The sequence below is a fragment of the Lissotriton vulgaris genome, chromosome 3_2 (genome assembly GCF_964263255.1).
Source record: "Lissotriton vulgaris chromosome 3_2, aLisVul1.2, whole genome shotgun sequence".
NCBI classification, from domain to species: Eukaryota; Metazoa; Chordata; class Amphibia; order Caudata; family Salamandridae; genus Lissotriton; species Lissotriton vulgaris.
Window position 1 is genome coordinate 190998303 of NC_141690.1, and position 21934 is coordinate 191020236.

Sequence of the window (21934 nt, forward strand, 5' to 3'; positions counted from 1 at the left end):
GTAAAAGAATTAATGCGGATAGTCATGCTATAGATCCTCCATCTGAAAAAGCCATTGTATTGGCGATCAGGGAATTGCGTTCCTCCATGGCAATGGGACCAGATGAGCTTCCTATTTTGGTCTTAAAGCAAAATAGCGTACTGTGGAGCAAACTTCTTCACCCGGTGTTCAAAATTTGTTTTTTGAGTAGAACTGTTCTCCCCTCTTGGAAAAGGAGTATACTGGTTCCCCTTTTCAAGAAGGGAGACTGGACCGCCCCACAAAATTATCGCCAAATCGCCCTTTTAGACGCAATTGGTGAAGTTTTTGCAAAGTGTCTCCTGTAGTTAATTCAGGATTGAGTGGATAAGAGTAATGTACTACCCTTTGAGCAGATGGGTTTTCGCAAAGGGCATGGTACTATGGACAACTTAACGGCCCTACAAGTAATATCCGACAAATATATCAAGGTCCGAGGGTGGGAGAGTTTATGCAGCCTTTATAGATTTCTCCACAGCTTTTTACAAAGTTGATCGTCCTTCGCTGTGGAGGAAACTATTGGACCTTGGCATGCCATCATTGCTATTGGATCTAGTTCAGGATCTTCATTCTGATACCTGCTGCAGAGTTCTTCAGGGTGGGGAAAGAGGCCTATCTCAAGCCATTTTTTCTGCCAATGGAATAAGACAAGGTTGTTTATTAGCTCCTTTACTATTCTCCCTATACATATCTGATCTTCCCCAGACCTTATCTTTAAGTGAAGGTATTGCCCCTGTTTTGGGGGATAAACCAATTATGTTTGTTGTATGCAGACGACATATTAATATTGGACCTAACTCCAAAAAGATTAAATAAACGTCTGCAGGCACTAAATGCATATGCAGAGACTCATCATTTGAAGATAAATGTCTCAAAAAATAAAGTCATGTGTATGACAGGAAAGAAAAAACAGATACATGGGAATTTTATGTGGTCTGTAGGTGGACATAAGTTAGAAGTTGTAAAATCTTATGTCTTCCTAGGGAAAATAGTATCTGGTAATTTGAGTGATAAGGCCCATATAGATAATAACACTCGGAAGGCAATGGCACAAGGCAAGGGTTTAAGCGCGCTCTATAAATCCACAGGCAAAAGACATTTTGTCTATTTGTTAGAGGCCCTCCGTGCTAAAATCCCGGCCTCTTTACTTTATGGTATTGAACTACTTGAATTGGGGCAATGGTTTTTTTTTACATACAACTGAGGGCAGACTCCTACGGTATTTAACTACGGTTAACACTGCTTGTTCTGTGGCTACCCTTAGACTAGAATTTGGTATGCGTAGCAGCTGGGTCCAGGGCCTTGCTGGGATAGTACGATGGGTCTCATGTCTGGCAAAGGGAAAACTGGATACTTTAAGATACCTTATAAAAAAAAAACTATTGGGATCCTTAAAAGAACATTCTTTAATCGTAAAGAATTTTAGAAGGCCTGTTGCTCTATTGCAATTGGAAGAATCAACTCTTTTTACGTTATCTACACACCAGTTGAAGTCCACCCTAAAACTAAAACTGGCCTCATGGAATCTAAGTTTTGAGATGGATGGGGATACCCTTACTTTTAAGAAAGGTGTCTCTCCGGTCAATGATTCCTATCTAATCAGAAACATGCAACCTTATGTCTCCTGAAACCTTCCTCATGGTATACGGCGCTTTTGGTTCCTTTTGAGGCAGGACCTTCTCCCTTTGAACAATTTATTATTCAGATGGTACGGCTCCTCAGCAACGTGCAACCAGTGCAATAATTCGATCCAGGACATTGCTCATGTTCTTTTTGTATGCCCGGCCCTTCTTTTATATCGACGAAAGTGGTTGAGACCAATTTGCCTAAAATTAAGTATTTTGTCTGCCAGCTCTTTAATGGATGCCATTCATAATCCGCCCAACGAAATGTTTTGTTAACATTGTTTTTACTTTTTTAAAAGCTTTCTAGATATATATTAGTGGATATGAAATTGCTTTTTTCTTTTTTTTTCTCTTCCACATTTGCATGTAACCGTATTTTGCTTTTATGTTATTCTTTTATGTGGATCTCATGTGAGTTACAAAATCATAAATAAATATTGAATTGAATTGAATAGTCCACCCAGACCAATCTGGTTTCATCCCACACCGTAATACAGCCCTTAATTTGCGTAGAGTCCAAGGGGTACTGGGCAGAGTATCCACTATCCAAGAACCAGCCATAATAGTCTCCCTGGATGCTACCATGGCCTTCGACACCATCGAATGGCCCTACCTCTGGGCAGTACTGGGAAAAATGGGGTTTGGTCCGAAATATATCCAATGGGTACAGATCCTATACACTAAACCTTTGGCGCAAGTGGTGGTCCTCAATAAAAAGTTGGCCTCTTTTGGACTTAGCCATGGGACACGTCAGTGGTGTCCGCTGTCCCCCCTCTTGTTTGCCTTAGCATTGGAACTACTGGCGGCGTGGGTACGTAGGGACCCAGTTGTACTGGGACTGCATTGGTCCTCGCAGTGGGAAGACCGCATTTTACTTTATGCGGATGATATCTTACTTAGACATCCTGGCGATTTTTGGCAGATATTCCGTTAACTGGAGTAAGTGCCTGCTGTTCGTTCTAGTGGGAAAGCCACCTATTCCACTGAAGGGTTTCCCTATACAAATTAACACAGAGGGCTTCAGGTATTTCTTTCTTTTTTTTCTCTCCTTAGACCCATCGCTTCGGTATGCTCTGAACCTACTGCCCTGGCCAGGTTGAGGAAGGATATAAATAACTGAAAGTCTTTCCCTCTTTCCCTACTGGGTAAGCGGCCCTTTTTGAAATGATGTCTTCGCCTCGTTTTCTGTACGCCCTGCAGGACTCCTTGGATCCCGTTCCATTGTCTTATTTCAAAGAGGTAGAGGGCCTTCAACAGGACCTGCTGTGGGATGGAAAGCAGTGAGTTGCCCTAACCAAGCTTACCTTGGACTGGAATGATGGAGGCATCAGCCTCCCAGACATTAAAAAATATTACTGGGCGGCCCATCTAGCAGCCATCAATCATGGCACTTATACCCGGCCAGGCGACCCTGGCTATGTCATGGACAGGGGGCTCCTTCCGGGGGGAACTACAATAGAGCTCTTTATTCCAAACCTCAACACCCTAAATTGACTGGTCCCACCAAATATTCAGTCCACGTTTGGCATACTGCTACTAAATGCCTTGGCTGGGATCGCCGACTGACGCTAGCAACTCCACTGTGGGACGCAGAACAACTGGGTAGCCTATGGAAATCAAAAGCGTTTGACTAGTGGTACCTTATTGGAATTTCACACATCAGAGACCTCTGGGATAAATCGGATGTTAGATCATTTTACCACCATGCAACAGCAATTTGTTCTTGCTGATATGGAATACTTATGCTACACGCAGATCCAACACCTCTTGCGATCCCTTCTGCCGCGGGGCGCCACCCTTCCCGAATCATCCCCAATTGGAGTATAGGGTACTAGATAGCCACCTTCCCGACAAAGCTATCTCCCTGATATATAAAAAACGGATAAATAATATGACAAACCCTCTTCAATCATTGCTGGAAAGATGGACGGTGATGGTATTGATATGGATGAGGAAGAATGGCAGAATGTGTGGGAGCCGACGGATTTGAATGTTTACCTGACACAATGAGTCACCCTGGGGCTAATGCTCGCCAAAAGGAATATCGCACAGCTATGGGGAGCATCTCATCCTCCCACGGTAGAGGCCTGGGAGAAAGTCCTTGACTGGTCAATCAATAGAGAAAAGGCAGTGTATGGTATGTAGCTCGGGCTGTCCTAGAAAGTGGACCCGCATATGGTGATATATGGGTATTTTTTTTATTTTTTTTAAATATTTTATTGAACAAAAGCAGAGTGATTGATCAGTTGGCAGTCATTAAAGTACAAAATTACATAGAAGGCATACTTTACAGCAATACATTTGTTTGATTGCGGGAAGGACCAGTCCTGGCCATTGTCATATCAGCTGTAAGGGAGATACAAAGCTCGTCTCTATAGACATTCCAATGACCCCATTTCTTATCCCATTTCTTAGGACATCCCCTGACCTTATATATAGTTTTTTCGGACAGCATGCATGTATCCATTGCAGCCACCCATCTTACCAGGAGTTTTTTTTTGGTGAGCCCCATTGCATTGCTATCTCACGTTTTAACAAGAGAAAACCCAAAGCCGCCCACTGCTGCTCCAGTTCAGTGAGATCCGTGGGGTCCCACACATTAAAGAGTCTGCCTTTTGAAGTTAGAGGGACAGATTTTCCCAGTGCATCAGACATCTTCTGGGTCGCTCGCACCCACAAGTCTTGAATCATCAGGGAGCCCTATATAGTGTGGTAAAAAGTGCCTACAAGCCCACAATTACGGAGACAGAGATCGGTTGTGCGTCTACCAATTTTGACTAGGAGGGGAGCAGATATGTACGTTCTATGTAGTATCTTCAATTGTATAAGTCTAAATCTGTGGTTTATAGCTGACTCACGCGGGGACATCAGTGCCGCCTGCCATTCATCGTCTTCTAAGGGCCCAATGTCACCCTGCCATTTGTCCCGCAGGAGCTGAAAGGAGTTAGGAGTGTTAATACTTAGCTTGCGTTAGGTGTAGGATATCGACTTGTTCTGGAGGGGTTCCGATAGTAGTCTGTCTTCGAGGGGTGAGGATTGTGGGAGAGAAGAGAGATCAGGGACATTAGTGAGTATGGCATGTTTGATTTGGAGGTAGCGGAAGGCCTCAGAGTGGGCTAAAGCATATTTCTTTTGAAGCTCTGAAAACGTCAATAGTTTGCCCTTATGGATCATGTCTCCCAAGGTAGAGATGCCGATCATGTCCCATTTATCAAAACACTGATAGTGACATAGGGAGCCACGTGTGTCCGAGGTCCATAGCGGAGTGGCTAATTTGTAAGTGTCAGACCAGCCCAAGCGTTTATTTGCTCGGCGCCAGATTGCTAGTGTTTGTGTCATCGGGCCTATATAGCGATTGCGGGAGGGCTTACCATATAAGGCACCAAGATAACCCTCTCGGCCTGTCTGATATCGTTCAAGGTGAAATGCAGGGTTGGTTGGCGGACCATAGAGCCATGAGTTGGTGGCAACCAGTTGGGATGCCCAGTAGTAAAGTTGCATATTTGGCAAGGCAATACCACCGTCGTACCACCCCTGCGTGAGCGAAGGAAGAGCTATACGGGGATAACCACCGTCCCATAGGAGGAGGCGGAGGTCCCCTTCCAGTGCATTAAAATAAGAATCAGCAATGGTAAATAGGCAATTTTGTAAGGCGTACAGAAAGCGTGGAAGCGCAAGCATTTTAAAAAGGGCTGCCCTGCCTGGGAGGGACAGAGGCAGTGATCTCCAATGAGATATATCATTATGGAGTCTTTGTAGTGGGCCCTTCAGGTTACGGTCATAGAAGACTTTAGGGTCTGATGTGACGAAGATGCCGAGGTACTTGAATCCGTCCTGGGCCACAGTGATCGAATAACCCTTCGGGAGGGGAGGGGGCGGGGCATGCAGCGCGTACAATACGGATTCGGACCAATTTATGGAGAAGCCCGAATATTTGCCAAAATTGGTGATGACGTGCGGTAGACTATTGATAGAGGTTTTGGGGGAGGAGGTGTAGACGAGAATGTCGTCTGCATATAGTGAGATCTTATCAAGTGTATCGTCATTCCACCAAAGGCCTCTGATAGAGGTATCGGCTCTGATCCAATGGGCCAGTGGCTCCAGGGTAAATGCGAACAGTAATGGGGATATATTGCTATTTTTGATTTCACCTATTGTCTCCATGATGCCAGATCTTACTGCTTCCTCCGTTCTGAAATTAATACGCTGATGTATGTTAATAAAAAGATGTACAAAAAAAAGTAAATAGGGTGCCCCAGAATTCCCACAGTAAATGAACACTTTCTTTTGTCTCCATATTTAGGGTTAAGATATTCAAGGAAATTGAAGAGTGAATAGCTCATGACCCAAAGGTGATAGTGACGCAGGGTGAATAGATTAACATCCAAGGGTGCTAGATGTTGGTTTTGAAGGTGGCAGTGATGGTAACTGACCTATGAAAGTAGAGTAGTAGTCCATGTGTAGAAACGCCTTGCAAAAAGACCATGCAGGACTTCTTCAAACCTCAGGTGCTGGCTAGAGCACCAGACTTGGGTCCCGTGCTCACTTTGCCACAAGAATCAAGCTAGCCTGGCAGATGAGGGATGCTATGACGAAACCGGTCTCAGTATGCTTGTTTCCGGTCCAGGTAAGACCAGGCTTGGCAGTTCGGGCTGGACTGTTCCAATAAGGAACAGGGTCAAGATTGAATTGCATATGGCTGGTTCTGATCGGGGGTGGCCAAGTGAGCTAAAGAACGATGATGGATTCAACCCAGATCTGTGACTGGGGGTGAGTGTCTGAAAGGTTTCAGTGCTCTGTCCATTATCTCCTTGTGTTTGCACTAGGGGTGGGCGGAATTTGAGTAATTGCATTACGCAAATCTCTGCGAAACTGTTAAAAATCTTCGCGAACACGCAGAAATTCCGCAAACACACAGAATTGCTTGTTTCGCGATGCCTTTTTCCTGTTCGCAATCGCTGTTTGCGTGCTCGGGGGAAATATCTTGCGAACACGCATTTTGAGAATGCTAACAAGTAAAACATTTCTCGAAGTTGCGCAATGCAGAATTGTGGGCAATTTCGCGTTCTCCGCGGAACGCGAAATTAACCAAATTCTGCAAATTCCGTGAGCAGAACGGAATTTACTGCCCAGGCCTAGTTTGCACTGGCTAGAGCACTAGCCTTCGAGGTGCGGTGCCTATGCTCAGCAAGCCAGGATTAGGGGGCCCCAAGTGCGGCTCAGTGAGACTCTTTGTGACCTAGGCCAATGGGGGTGATGATTTTCTGTCTTGACCTGTAGAGAGATCAGCATGACGTTTAAGCACAAATGTGCTACAAAATTGTCCTAGTAGTTTTGGTGATTGCTATAGTAATCTATGTAGCTGGCTTGCTGACAGATCTGTATCTTCTGGATGGAGAAGCTCAAAAACATCAAATGCTAGCAAATAATAGAGAACAGATAGAATTAAGATTTTCACATAAAATGAGTTCTGAAAGTATTTTAATTACATTACAATGTTTATTATCAAATATTAGCCCAATATGCAAGGCCACGCATGTAGAAGAGTGCTTCATCTGCTCATATGTGCCTATTTCTGCAGCTGAAGGTTCAACATACTTTTGTCTTCCTTTGTTGTTTGCAGTCTGATGCAGTGTGTTTGTGAATCTGTTCTATCACCAAGATACGATTAAGATGTATTATTCTGAGTACAACTCACCTTTGGAAAGTACCTCTTTCAAACTTGTACACATGGATGACAGGCCCTACTTCTTGATTCTGAAAAACGTACATACGGAGGAGTAAAAAGAAATACATAATGAAATATTTTCAACCTTTTTCATGTTCTAATATATGTCTAACCGAGTTGCAAGTGAGCTTTCATTCAAAATTAATCTTGCCGAAAGGGTGTATACAGCTGAACTTAATGAGAGAATAATGAAGGAGAAGGAAGTTTCAAAGGAAGTAGCAAACAAAGAACCTAAGCAAGGAGAAGAGAAGGTTGAAAAAAATCCAAAGTGAAGTTTGGATCTGGCAAAGAGAGGGAAACTATGCATCATTTGTGAAAGGGAATGGGATGGCAAACATTGTGGATTGGAGCGCTTGTGACCAGAATTTTTTGTTGAAGGACTCCATACTAACAGGGCAAAAAAATAGCATAAGGTGAATACATTGTGTGCGGCAAATCTGCTTCTTTCCAGTTGCCACATAATTTGGTGGGAAGTTGCTATGTAGTGTATATATCATACGGATAATTTGAGTAGTGGAAATGCAACCAATTTTAGAAGAAACTAGCTTACCCGTCGCGCATTGCTGCGATCTCAGAACAAAGGAAATTTAAGGAAACTTGTTATGATAACATTCAATTTTCATTGTGTCATTTTTATTGAAACTTATTCATTTTAATATGGAAAACATTTTAAAGTGTTGTTTTAATTCTGTTTATTTATTCGAGTGCTTGTGGATACACTTTATTTTTTGTTTTTCCGTCTGGTGCGTACACAAATAAATCAAAAGGTTTTTCCGACGCGTGAGCTGGACACATACAGTTGTCCATGTGAGAGGCACGGATTCTCCAAATCTAGTCCACACACTTGCAGCGATTGTCCTTGTGCTTTGTTGATGGTCATTGCAAAAGCGAGTCACACCTGAAACTGTAAACGTTCAGTTTTGGAAAGATTATGAGGGCCCTGGGGTCGATATTTAACACCTTTTTTTTTTGTTTGCCAGAAAACGTCGCGGAAGTGTACTCAACAACTGTCAACCAATTTTTTAATTTTTTAACTAATTAATTTTTTTGTCAACCCTCGCGGGAGTGTACTCAACAACTTCCCAAAGTTTCATGCCGATCGGATGAATGGTGTAGTAATGCATAAAGGACAAACAGACAGACATACATAAAGGACAAACAGACAGACATACATTCGTTTTTATATATATAGATAGGCGTAGCTTCGGACAAACACTTTGTGATCTTTGGTGTTTTAATGCTTTCTGTAGAAGTAGCTTGTGAAGCTGTGAGGATTAGTAAACTGTCCACCTTTGTGGCTAGGCTTGCTTCTAACACTGCAGGTGCACAAATGTTATTAATTTAGATTTTTCACAGCCTGCTGGGGAGAAAATCTGGATTTTATTAAAGACACAGAGGCTAAGATTATGCAATCTCCTTTATTGCTTAGCTCACAGCAGCAACAATGAAAGGATCTAGGACTTTAATGAACATTCCAAATAGGTATATATTCCATGTGCAAGCAGTGGTCTTCCTTCTTTGTGCAGCGAACAAGATAACTTTTATGAATAATTTTAGAGAACATTGAATAAATAATAACAATTTATATAACTTGAAGCCATAGAACTTGAAGCCATCGTATAAGACTTCAGATATAACTTAGAGGACTCTGAATCCAACACCAAACTATAGAGAATTCAACGAAGCCACCTTTGAAGTAATTAATCTGAAAAAAAGAACAAAAGGTAAAATACATTCCCAGGGTGGGAGCAAAAGAGGTGGGATAATCTTTGCCTCCGTGTCTTTAATAAAATCCAGATTTTCTGCCCAGCAGGCTGTGAAAAATCAATATTATGCAAGTTCAAAGTGTGTTCAAAACATTATCAATGACATTTGATACAAGCTTAAAATTACATCTTTTGAAGATACAATCATTCGACCAATCTGCAGCCCTAAGGATATCCTGAAGGCCACCACCCAAAATAAAAGCTTTTGAAGCTGAAGCTCCTCTAAGGGAATGAGCCCCGAAAATTGAAATATCGATCTCAGCTTCTTTCATGACATCTTTAACACATCTAGCCAAGGTGGGAGAGGAAACCGCTTTATGAGGGAACCTGTGGGAGATAAGTTGATCTACAGAACCCCTCAGACCTAAAGTCCTTCTCTCATATTCCAACAGGCACCGTACCACACACAAGATCTCATTTTGAGGGAAAAAGGGATAGAAAACAGAGGTTGACATAGTTTTAGTCCGTCTTTTAATGAAAAAGCAAACTCCCTCAGGTTGAAAAGCCCTATTAGAGACATCTAAGGCCTTAACGTCTGAGGTACATCTGAAGGAGACAAAGCACAGTAAAACAGTTAATTTAAAAGACAACTTCTTTAAAGAGAGAGAAGAGTTCTCGCCCCAAGAGGAAAGTAGTCTGAGGACATCTCTCACGTCCCAGAGAGCAGAGAGCAGAGTATTTTGGTAGAGGAGGATTCAAAACGCGCATACTCCTCATAAGTTTTTTGGTCAGAAAATTCTGGCCTACCAAGGAACCATCTAGCAAGCAATGACCTGCAGCAATAGCCAATCTATAAACGTTAACGGTCCGATAAGCCAGACCCGATGCGAAGAGTTCTGTAAAAAAATTAAGAACTTGAACTATATCAGCTGAAACGGGATCGTAACCCCGTCGAAGGCACCAACGAACCCATTTATGCCAAGCCAGTCTATAGGCTTTTCTGGTACCAGAGGCCCATGATTCCGACATGAGCCTGAAAGCGCCTTCCGAAAGTCCTGGGATCTGCCACTGTCTCCTGAAATCTTCCAGGCCATCAGACATAGGATGCCCTGAAGAAGAAGTGGGTGGTATTCCCCGTGAGGTCCTGTCAGTAACTCTTCGAAAGCGGGGATGAGGATTCGAAAATCCACACTCATTTCCAGCAGGATGGGGAACCACGCTTGGGATCTTCAGAGAGGAGTTATTACTACTACCTATTCTTTGTTCCTCCGGACCTGGACGAGGAAGCGTGGAAGCATTGCAAAGGGTGGGAATGCATAGGGTCTCAGACCAAGCCAGTTCTGAAAAAAGGCGTCTATTCCCAAGGCCAGAGGGTCCGGCCTCCAGTTAAAAAACTTGGTAGTTGAGTATTGAGACGGTCCGCAAAAAGGTCTATTCCGAAGGGGCCCCAGCGAGTTTGGATCGCAAGAAAAATATTCCTGTCTAGTCTCCAGTTGCTCGAATCTACAAAGTTCCTGGAGAACCAATCTGCTACCCCATTGCTCAAACCTGGAATATGTTCGCCAACGACCGAGATGCCCATGTTGAGGCAGTAGGCCCAAAAGTTCTTGGCCAGGTCTGAGAGGCTTGGAATGAGGCCCGCCCATTTTTTTCACGTATCTGACAGCGGATACATTGTCCATGCAAAGCATGACCGAGCATTTCATCAGATCTTTGGTAAAGCTCTGGATAGCAAAGGATCCCGCCAGGAGTTCCCGGCAGTTGATATGCAGATCCTTTTCCTGTGTGGTCCAGAGTCCCCCGGTTTAGGAGTCGCTGCACGTTGCGCCCCAACCCTCCAGGCTCACATCCGAGTGTATGACTAGGTCTACTTCTTCTCCGAAGATCGCTCTGCCGTTCCAGGCTTCTGCATTCTTCAACCACCATATTATCTCCTTCCTAGAGTCCGCGTCCAGGCAAACCATTTGAGAATAAGATGGATTTATTCTGAGGGCTTTGGCCTTAAGCCTCTGAAGCACCCGATAGTGTAAGGGACCCGGATAAATCGCTTGGATAGCTGAGGACAGTAGGCCCAATATCCTTGCCAAGGTCTTTAGAGGAAAGGAGCGGATCTTTAGCGCTTTCCTCAACTCTTTCCTGAGTTTCCTGACTTTGTCCCCTGGAAGTTTCAGTTTTGCTTGGAGTCTATCTACTGAAAAGCCCAAAAATTGAGTGACCTGGGTTGGAGACGTAGAGGATTTCTTTGTGTTTATCACAAAACCTAGGTGTTCCAAAAGATTTATTGCGAGGACAGTGTGTTGTGAAGCGACGACTTTGGATTCGCCATTATCAAGATGTCGTCGAGATAAAGAATTAGCCTCACCCCTTCGTTCCTCAGCCACCCTGCTATCGGACGAATAACCTTGGTGAAACACCAAGGGGCAGATGAAAGACCGAAGGGGAGGCTGCAAAACTACCAAAGTTTGCCCTCCCAAAAGAACTGGAGAAGCTTCTGGTGAGGGGGCCAGATCGTGATTGTCAAATATGCGTCTTTGAGATCCAGGCGAGTAAGCCAGTCGCCTTTTCTCAATACATCTCTGAGAAGATGGATTCCCTCCATTTTGAAATGGCGGTAAACCACCCACTGGTTTAGGTCTTTGAGATTTATGACTGGTCTCATTTATTTGTCTTTCTTTTCTACCAGAAAGATGTTGCTGATGAAGCCAACCTCTTCTCCCTCTCGGATTGCACCTTTGGCAAAAAGGTCCTTCACCTCTTGGGACACTAAGGCGGAATCTTTTTGGGAGAAGTGTATTTCCTGGGGAAATCTTGTCTGAACAGGAAAGTCCACAAATTCTATTTTGTATCCCCTCACAGTGTCTAGCACCCAAGGGTCCTGACTCACCATGGTCCAATTCCCAGAGAAAAGGGCTAGTCTCCCGCCCATCTTTATAGGGGTATCTGAAAGGCCTTTGGGAGCTCTTACCGGTACCAGTAGAGAAGCCTCTTGTCCTCCTTTCACCTCTGAATCCTCTTCCTCTGAACCTCTGTCTCTGGGGAAAGAAGAATGACTGGAAGCCATAGCCGGACTGAAAGGACCTTCCTACGCGTCCTCCAAAGGGTCTCGTTGAGGAATTTCCACGGCCGGGGAATCGACCCCGCATCCTCCCGGCCCGGGAAAAAAACTATTGTTGAAAACCCTCTTAATATCCTTCTGCGATTTCTGTATGAAGTTAAAAACTCCCACGTACTTTGCCATATCCCTGATGAATTTTTCCCCGAAGAGAAGCCCTTGAAGATGCACCCCCTTCTTTAGAGGCAAGTTCGGCCAATTGGGATCGATCTTCAAGAGAACACTCTTACGCCTTTCGTTTGAAAGTGCGGTATTTGCGTTGCCTAAGAGGCAGATCGCCCTTTGTGCCCACTGGCGTAGTTCTCTTAGGTCAATGGGAGTATCAGAGATGTATGCCCCTTCCGCCAGCTCGAACATTTTAGTGAGTGGACCCGTAATGTCCAGGAGCCTGTCTTGGCAAGATTTCAGGCCCTTATCAAGTCCCCTCCTGGGATCCTTCCCGGTCTTGGCAATGAAAGCCACCACCTTACTATCCAGCTCGGGGGTCATAGCTATCTTGTCGGGAAGGGAGGGCCGGGGACATTCAGATCTCAAGCGAGCTCTGACCTCCTTTGGCATTTCCTTGCGGAGCCAAAAGGAGAGGTATTCACCAATGTGTTGTGATGGGGTCCATTCTGGAGAAAGGGAGTGTTTGATAAGTAGGGGATCAAACATATGTTCGCCAAAGGGGTCAAGTATTCCCATTCTAGACCCAGAGGCCTCTGATGCCTCACCCAAAGTCTCTCTGATTTCACCTTCCTCTTCATCAGAATTTAAGTCTGAGGAGCAAGAGAGGTTTATCTCGTCCTCCAATCCATCGTCACTATCGATGGGGATAGGAAGGTTCGGGCCTTTTGACTGCCTACCCAGTGTGCCCGAGGCACCATTAGTGTCACCGCCAGAGCGTGATTTCAAATAGCCAGGGATGGAGGTCCTAGACTTTTTGGCACCATCAGGGGGGTTAGTAATGATCTGTCTTTTCCTTTGGCTAGTTATAGCCTTGGTAGAGTCCCCTTGAGCTCTTTTTTGTTGCCAGCCTGGCATTGAAAGTGATTAAAAAATTTTATTAATGGTGTCGTCCAAAGACCCCATCACCTTGTCCAGGGCCTTATTGATCAGTCCCTCCAATTTGTGTTCCATACTGGAGGTAGAAGGTTCAGAAGCCATAGCAGAAGCTGGGTCTGGAGTAAGGAAGGAAAAGCTAACTGTCAAAAGCAGGAATGTTGGTAACAAAATGGAGGTAAGTAACCATGGAAACGAGGTCAGGGCTAAAGGATATTCCTCTAATAGGAGAGTGTCTTTCTTCTAAAATGACCAGAAAAGAACAAGTCCTTCTTTACTGTTTATACTCTTTAGGGAATCCCTTTCTCACTGTCTAATATATGGAAGTCCTTTGTCGATATGAACTATAGTTGCAATATATCCCTTGTCTATTTCGACATTTCCTCTTTTTTAAAAAAAATAATCAATCAATCACCAAAGCAAACATGGCGTTGGGAAGTGGCCGGCCAGAAGAAACAGCGAGTCGAGGTAAGGCAAGCCTTTTCGAGCGTTCGTCGAAACTAGGGCTAAGAAGCACTTTGCCCCAGCCCCATAGTGACTCGCGGCCCTCCGCACTCCGTGAAAGGCCGCATAGTCACCATGGAGACGGGAGGGACAAGCTAGACGGGACTGACGTTTGAAAGACGCGGGTCCCGCTCCCTTCAGCTCCCTCTCAGCCTGAAAGAGTCGAGGAGGGAAGGAGTAGGGTGGAAAGGGGGGTGCGGGCGGGGAAATGAACTCCGCCGCAACGGGGTGGAATACGGCAAAATAACACGGCAAAGTCCGCACTGGGGCAGATAAATGTCCGTGCAAATCCCAAAAGAAAGGCGCGAGTCAGCGTAAGTCAAGAGAAAGACGGGGCACACTCAGTCCGAGATTGAGGGTGAAAACACAGCGAAAAGAAGTCTGTGAGCCCAGAGGACACGCCACAAGGGTGACGATGAGAGAAATATATAAATGAAAATATATATAAAAATATAAAACAGTGCTGCTAAAGGACAGGGAGGGAGAGGATGGGACACTCACTTAACAAATAACCTCCCACAGTCCAAAAAGAATCACACTCAAAGCACAGGCAAGCACAGCGCAGACAGTCAAATCAGGATACTTATCTTGTGAGCAGCAGCAACAAAGAAGGAAGACCACTGCGTGCACATGGAATATATACCTATTTGGAATGTTCATTGAAGTTCTAGATCCTTTCATTGTTGCTGCTGTGAGCTAAGCAATAAAGGAGATTGCATAATATTGGCCTCCGTGTCATGCCATAAAGAACTGCTCAATATGAAAGCTTTGATTTTAATTTTTTTTATTTGCATTTTGTTATAACAAATCATCCAAAATACTGGACAATGGGTATCCATTTCATAAGTAATGGTATTAAAATGTAAATTTCAACACTACAGTACTATTCAGATAAGAGCTTCCAGTTTGTTGTATGCCACAGCTTATGCAGTGAAGATAAATGGATCATAATCAAGTACTTAAGAAAACGGTATCCCTCCACCCAGTTCCCAACCTCCTCAAAACTCTCATGTCACTAAAGAACCATCATCACAGCAATAAACAGAGCAGTAGGGAGAGCGAGGGGATAAGTGTTTGTGCGGGTGCAATACTACACATTTATGATCCCAAACGACTATGATGACTCTAGACCCCAGGTACCTGTATTGCCCAGTGCATTCTCCTTTCTAGGCCGATGAATACTTGTTCACTGGGACCCTGTACCCTCTCCAAGTTCTGAATCGTATACCTCAAAGCTCTCCAGCATTGTGTCCATTCCATTGAAATTCTTGTTTTGCTGAACCCCCTATATTCCTCCAGCCCAAGGGCTTACGCTTTCTGCAAGGTCCCGTTGTTACAGTTCCTCATGCCAGTCCATTAAAATTTGGAGTCCTGGGGGATTTCCAGCGCCGTTTGAAGAGGCACTTTGCCAGTAACAGTGCTAAGTTGAAACATTTCCTCTCAACTTTAGAGCCCTTAGGGCCAAAGGGGAATTCCAAACACAGCCTTTGATGGGATGTCATTGGGCCTAGCCAATAACTGCACTCAGTGCTGCAGCTTCTCCTGCCCAGTATTCCGATAGTTGACTGAGAGCTTTGATAACGCAAAAGAGATTTGCATTAGATATGCCACTTGCAAACGAAGGCAGGCTAAAAGCATTGCTGTGCTTACATTCCCAAAGTAGATAACCAGATGGACAATTGCGTGACTAATATCACTAACTTCACTCATGAACTATAGGAGCTAGAAGAGATTGGTGCACAGGAAGATATAGCTTCTTTAGTCAGTTCAACCAGAAGAGAATTTCAAAGAAAGGTGACTGGTTTGGAAATATAAGTGGAGGAATCCTTCATATTATTCGAATGTCCATTTTAATAATATTATTCGGTGCAGTATGTACTGTTGTCTCTTGCAGGGGGATCTACACTGATAATCATAGGCACTGATTAGTCACCCCCACATGCAAGGTACTTCTTTACAATATATATTCTTAAGTGTAGGTGTTCGCCTTTCTTCAGTAAGGACAGGATAATCATTTGTTATAACTTGATTTACACCCTTAAAATGAGGCTATATTGGTCAAATACTTGCATTTGTATTTAAAAAAGATTTGATATATAATTAAACAAATCTTGCAGGAACTGCATTATTTGCCCTTAAAAATCACCTTAACAAAGCTTTTTTTTTTTTTTAAACAAGTTTTATTACATATACTGGAACGTACACATCCCTTTTTTGCCACATCCCGGAGGCCGGCGGCGTATGTGGTTTTATGCACTTTACACAGCTGTATTTGCCAACAACCCCTCCTCAATCATCCCCCGAACCCCATCCAGCTATGTTAAGACATCTCTAGGCAGCCTCTCCTACTGTACTATTTCGAGCTACATCAGTAGAATACGAGCCACCGGCACATTTCGGTGTCAGATCGGTTATGTACCATTTGCGCATCAATGGGAATTGTAGTTCAAATCTTCCACTTGTGTGATTGTTGTTAAAAGTGCCCGCAAATGACGTAAAGTTCTAGTGCTTGCTGGGGTATTCGGAAATATTGGTAGTGGGCTATTTGGTATTACTATCAGATGTCAGGAAGTGACCAATAATCAAATATATATGCGAGCCGAACTCATGAAACGGTGTTCCCTATTCTATATACAAAACAGCTCTATCTTGTGACATTGATGTTTGCCTGTTGATCAGCTCAAATGATAATCGTGTTATCCCCATGTAAAGCGCTCTGATACCCTAGAGGGTCACTTTCGCGCTATACAAAACTTTCTAAATAAATAAAAAATAAACTATGTTCCCAATATCAACCGTCCCACCTGTAATCGTTCCATGCCTCACCCCACAAGTACTTCCCATTTATAAGTCTCGCCCACCTGCCCCCAGCCACCTCGCAATGGGTTCCCAAATATCAGCTGGACGGGATCTACTTGGCATCAATTCCCAAAAGGTGGAAAATTGATCTCTACAGTAAGTGACTGCTTTTATCCACCCTGTAATCGTGGGAGGCGCTGGTTTTTCCCAGTGTATGGCTATCTGCTGTTTTGCCATTAACAGCAAAATGGCCGCAAGCTTACGATTCCCCTTCGGGATGTCCTTTATATATCCTAGTAGTGCCACCAATGGTATTTCTGGTACAGCTACTTGTGTTATATGCCCTACATGCTTAACTATGTCAGTCCAGTAGGCTGATATTGGCCCACAGGCCCTTGCAAGGTGAACATATGTGGCGGCCTGCGCGCCACATCTCCAGCAATTTGCATCTAGCTGTAGCCCCATGCGGTGTAGCTGTGGCAGTGTGCGGTACAATCTATGTAGAAAATTAAAATGAACGTAGCCTAGAGTTCGGCAAAAGTTGTTCCATCTGAGAACAGCAACATTTCCATTGTTCCTCTGTTATAGTTAGGTCAGCTTCCCTTTCCCAGTCCTCTCTAGACGTTGTTCTCGCTACGAGGTGATCCCTCTCTGTCGTGCTATATATGCATGTAATTAATTTGCGGGGCGACGGGTTATCTAAGACGTTTTCCAATGCTGACAAGGCGGGGAGTTCAGAAGGACACTCGGCAAACCTGGCTTTACATGCCGCTCTGATCTGATAGTATAGAAGCATATCTGAAGCAGTGGGCGCCTGCGCTCCACACATATGTGACATAGATAGGAATTCTCCGTTCGGGTAACGGTTGCTCCCTTTTTCTAGTTTGTGTGCTTGTGCTCTCAACCTGATGGCTTTGTCCATTAAGGGGCCTATCAACGGGTTATCTCCTATGGGCGTAGACGGTGCGTATAGTACGTCTTGATGCGCTCTATTGGCTATACCTCTCCACGCCTACCTCATTGTCTCCACTGTGTCTGTTTCTTCATGGGGTCGTTTGTATTGGGCGTATACGGCCTTTCTCAGTGGCAGGGGTGCAATCCTGTCTATTTCTATCGCCACATGGGGCTGAAATGGCGTGGGGTGTTGCCAATAATGCCGAAATTGTGCCTGGGCACTGTAAGCATATAATTCAAAGTCTGGAGTGCCCAGCCCGCTTTGTGTGAATGGTAATGTCAGTACATTCAAAGGTACCCTGGGTTGTCTTCCCGCCCACATTAATTCTAGCACAGCAGATCTCAGTTGTTTAAAAAAATGCATGTTGAGTGGCATGGGTATATTCACAAATAAATAAAGTAATTTGGTCAGTATGACCATTTTTGTGATAGCTATTCACCCCATCAGAGAGAGCAGCAGGCTTTTCCACCTTTGTACCTTGCCTTCCAGCCAGTCTATTAGTCTGCCATAATTCGCCAGCCATATCTCCTGCTTGGATCTGCTCGTCCAAATACCGAAATATCTCGTCGCCTCCTCCGCCCATTGACTCGGGAATTCTGTGCCAAAGGGGGTAGTCTCATCAGTTAGTGGCATGAGCACAGATTTAGATCAATTTATCTGGATCCCAGCGAGACCCCCCCCATATCTATCAATTCCCTCATTGCCACATCAAAGTTTTCATTAGGATTAATCACGTACATCGTCATATCGTCTGCATACATAGAAATGAAAAGGCCTCTGGTCCTAAACCCTATGCTCCGCTGCCCATGATGCTGCCTGAGCCTAGCAGCCAACGGTTCCGTGGCTATGGCAAACAGCAACAGCGACAGTGGGCAGCCCTGACTTTTCCCTCTCGTGATAGTAAAGGGATCAGAAATTTGACCGTTCACTCGGACTACTGCTACTGGGTTTGTATACAGTATTTGGATCTGTCTAATGAATATAGGGCTTAAGCCCATGCGGTTTAGGATAATGAAGAGGAATTTCCATTCTAACGAATCAAATGCTTTTGTAGCGTCCAATAGTGCCACTACAGCTTGCACGTGAGTGGCCAGGTAGGGCAGTGTGCCAAAAAGCGTTCTCACGTTATGTGCAGTGGATCGCCCCAGTATAAAGCCTGATTGGCCTTAAAGCGCTATATGAGGCAACATGGGTTGAAGTCTGTTTGCTATAAGTTTGGCATAGATTTTGGCGTCCAAATTTATCAGTGACAATGGACGATACGAATCGGGATTGGTCGGGTCCTTGCCTGGCTTCAATATGGTGATGATCGTGGCCTCGCGTAGTGCCTGGGGGAGGCAACCAGTTTCCATCGCCTCGTGAAATACCTGCAATAGCCTGGGAGCCACGATCTCAGCATACTCTTTGTAAAAGGCCGCCGTAAGGCTGTTCACCCCTGGTGCCTTGTCCGCTGGCATACTATTTATTACTTGCCGTGTATCTTCTGTTGGTATTGGCAGCTCCATGTATTTCCTGGTGCCGTCTTTAAACCACGCCAGAGCCAAATCATCTAAATATGCCTCTATGTCAGCTTGAGCCGGCTCTGTATGTGAGGTGTACAAATTACCATAGAAGCGCGCCATTTCACGTAGAATGTCTGGTGGTGCTCTCACCCTGTCCCCATCTTCTAAGCGCAATTCAGTCATGTTCTCTGATCCCATGGGCATGCGTAGTTGTCCCGCTAGCGTTTTCCCTGGTCCGTCACTTTCCCCATACTGTCTAGCTAAAGTGTACTTAGAGAGATACTTTGTTTCCCTTTCTACCTCCTCCTGGAACTCAGTCAACATGGTCCGTATCTGTGCCATTGTATCTGGGGTCGGGTCTAGACGCTGCAGGTTCTCTAGATCCCTATCTCTCGTTCTAGTCTCTGCAATGTGTTACGTATGTCTTTTAACACTCCAGAATTTAGCGCCATGCAATGGCCACAAATTACTACCTTGAACGCCTCCCATAAGATTCCTGGTGAATCTACCGAGCCCTCATTTAGCTCAAAGTATTCCTCAACCTTTACCCTTAGCTCCTCGCGGAAGACCAAGTCGATGGGAATCTCCACGTGTAAGGTTGGGTATACGCAGGAGGGATATTAAATCTCACCTTCGCAGGTGCATGGTCGGAAAATGTACGGGGCAGGTGTGTGGCATCTAACAGCCAGGCATGTATGTCTTTAGCAACCAACCAAAAATCTAGTCGCGACCCCGCATTACGGTGGTGCGTCACACATGTCCCCACTCTCGCCAAAGGGTGCAGTGAGCTGCAGGAGTCGACCAGCTGTAGGTGGTCTATTATAGAGTGTAACATTGCCGCCGTCTGTGGATGATGCACCCGGGACGTCCCTTGCCTGTCTGCATGTGGCGAGAGTACAACATAAGTCTCCCCCCACATAATTGCCACGTGTCCTAATGTCTGTAACTGCTGCCCTATGTGGTGAAAGAATTCTGGGCTGTCTGTGTTCGGACCATACGTGTAAACAAAGGCCGCAGGGGTGTGACATAGCGTCCCTTGCAGGATGATATATCTACCTTCTTTGTCCTTTATCGTGTGGTGTGTTTGCCAGTGCAGTCCCCTGCGGATCAGAATCAGGACTCGCCTTGAGTAACTAGAAATGCCAGCCTCTATTACCTCTCCCCACCTTCTATGCCAGAGTGCTCCGCCCAGTGCGTCTCCTGTTAAAAACAAATATCCACCTTGTGTCTGGTGAGGTAAGAGTGGATTAGTCTAATTTTTCTACGGTCATTTAGGCCCCTGACATTCCACGTAAGTCATTTTATGTTAGTCAAACCAGGTGCAGAAGACATCAGTACTCAGCAGCAGAACTGGTATATGAGAATGCGCTTTCGGATAACCCACCGCTGTACTGTACCGGGCCCACATGCCTTACAGTATAGCTCGTACAAACTTGCCCATGTCTCTCAGTGTAGTAATCAATGTTTCAGTCTGGATGGTACAACAAATAACTAACTATGCATACCTTACATCCGTTTAACAGGGAAAGCCGATAACACTAACAGTTGTAAGTACATATAGAGTACCCCGCTTAATGAAAACTGCAATCTTACCAGCGACCATCGATATTAGGAGCATCAAATCACCAATCAGTGCACTCCCCTCAGCATACCCACCACCAACAATGTGCTTTAATTGTTATTGCTCAGTCCCAACTCCGTTCTTCGCCTGCCGCCTTCTGCTTCCTCTGCTCCTTTGCCAGTTGTTTCGCGTAAATTAGTGCAGCCTTGGCATTGGTGAAAAAAGTGGGCTTTCCATTGCCTTGTATTCGCAATTTAGCCGGGTATATCGGTGCATATTTTGTTCCAATTTGTTGGAAGATTTTTTTTGCAAGGATGAATTCCCTGCGAGCCGCCTGCACCTGCAATGTAAAATCAGGATATAGAGCAATGTCATTTCCATTGTATTGTATAGCTCCTTTTTCTCTGGCCATTCGGAGTATGGTATCATGGTCCCTGTAGTTAAGTATCCTCGCTATGACTGGCCTCGCCGGTGCTCGTGGCCGCGGTCGCGGACCCATAGATCTATGTGCCCTCTCAATAAGGAACATCACGGATAAGTCCATTCCTAAAAGGTCCCTCATCATGGTCTCAATGTATTTCTCCATATTTTGAATGCTTGTTGTTTCCGCAATTCCCGTGATCCGCACGTTGTTCCTCCGTGACCTGACTTCCAAATCCTCATTCTTTTGTTGGATCACCTCCAGCACTTTGTCCATACCCCGCAACTTCTTTTCCACCTCGGTCTGTCCCTCTTAAGGTTCCGTCACTCTTGTTTTGAGCACGTTTAGGCGCCCCTCCTGCTTTTTGACCCGTTAGGTGATTCTGTCCATGCGCTCCGCTAGGGTATCCATTTTGGAGTCTATGCCCTGAAGGCTTGTTTTCAAGTCCTTAAACATGGATCGTATATCCTCCGGCAGCTGGGCTGAGTCGGAGTCGTCCGCAGGATCTTGAGACTCAGCATGTGTCTCCACCTGTTTGGTAGACTTTTTATCAAAATTAATCCTGGGTTGTCTTGTATCCAGCTTCCCCATCTTTCCGCACTGAGCAGAGCCGAGGTCCGTTCCCTGCACTAACGACTCCTTCCTGCGATGTTAGGAGAGCTTGTACCAATATAGAACAGAGCGTTGCCTTCCACCAATATTCGTGCCGTGCTACTGCCAGCTAAGCATGGGCGGAAAATCCGTTTCGCTCGCGGATTTTGCGGATTTTCGGTAAATTCGCAATCCGCGAGATTCGCGAATCTCCCGCCAAATCCGCGAGCAGCGGATTTTATGGCTTGCTCGCACTGTTCGCGTGAGTTCGCGGCTTCCCAGTACAACTTCGCGCCCCGCGAATAAGCGCTAAATTGCAGAAATACGATCTTAGCAAAACTGAAACTACTTACCAGGTTCAAAAGTTCAGG

At 45.0% G+C, this 21934-nt stretch overlaps 1 protein-coding gene across 1 annotated transcript in view; it reads left to right on the plus strand.

Moving 5' to 3' along the window:
- Window positions 1-21934, plus strand: part of POLN (DNA polymerase nu) — a 2377116-nt gene that overhangs the window by 50390 nt on the left and 2304792 nt on the right. The window lies entirely within an intron of this gene.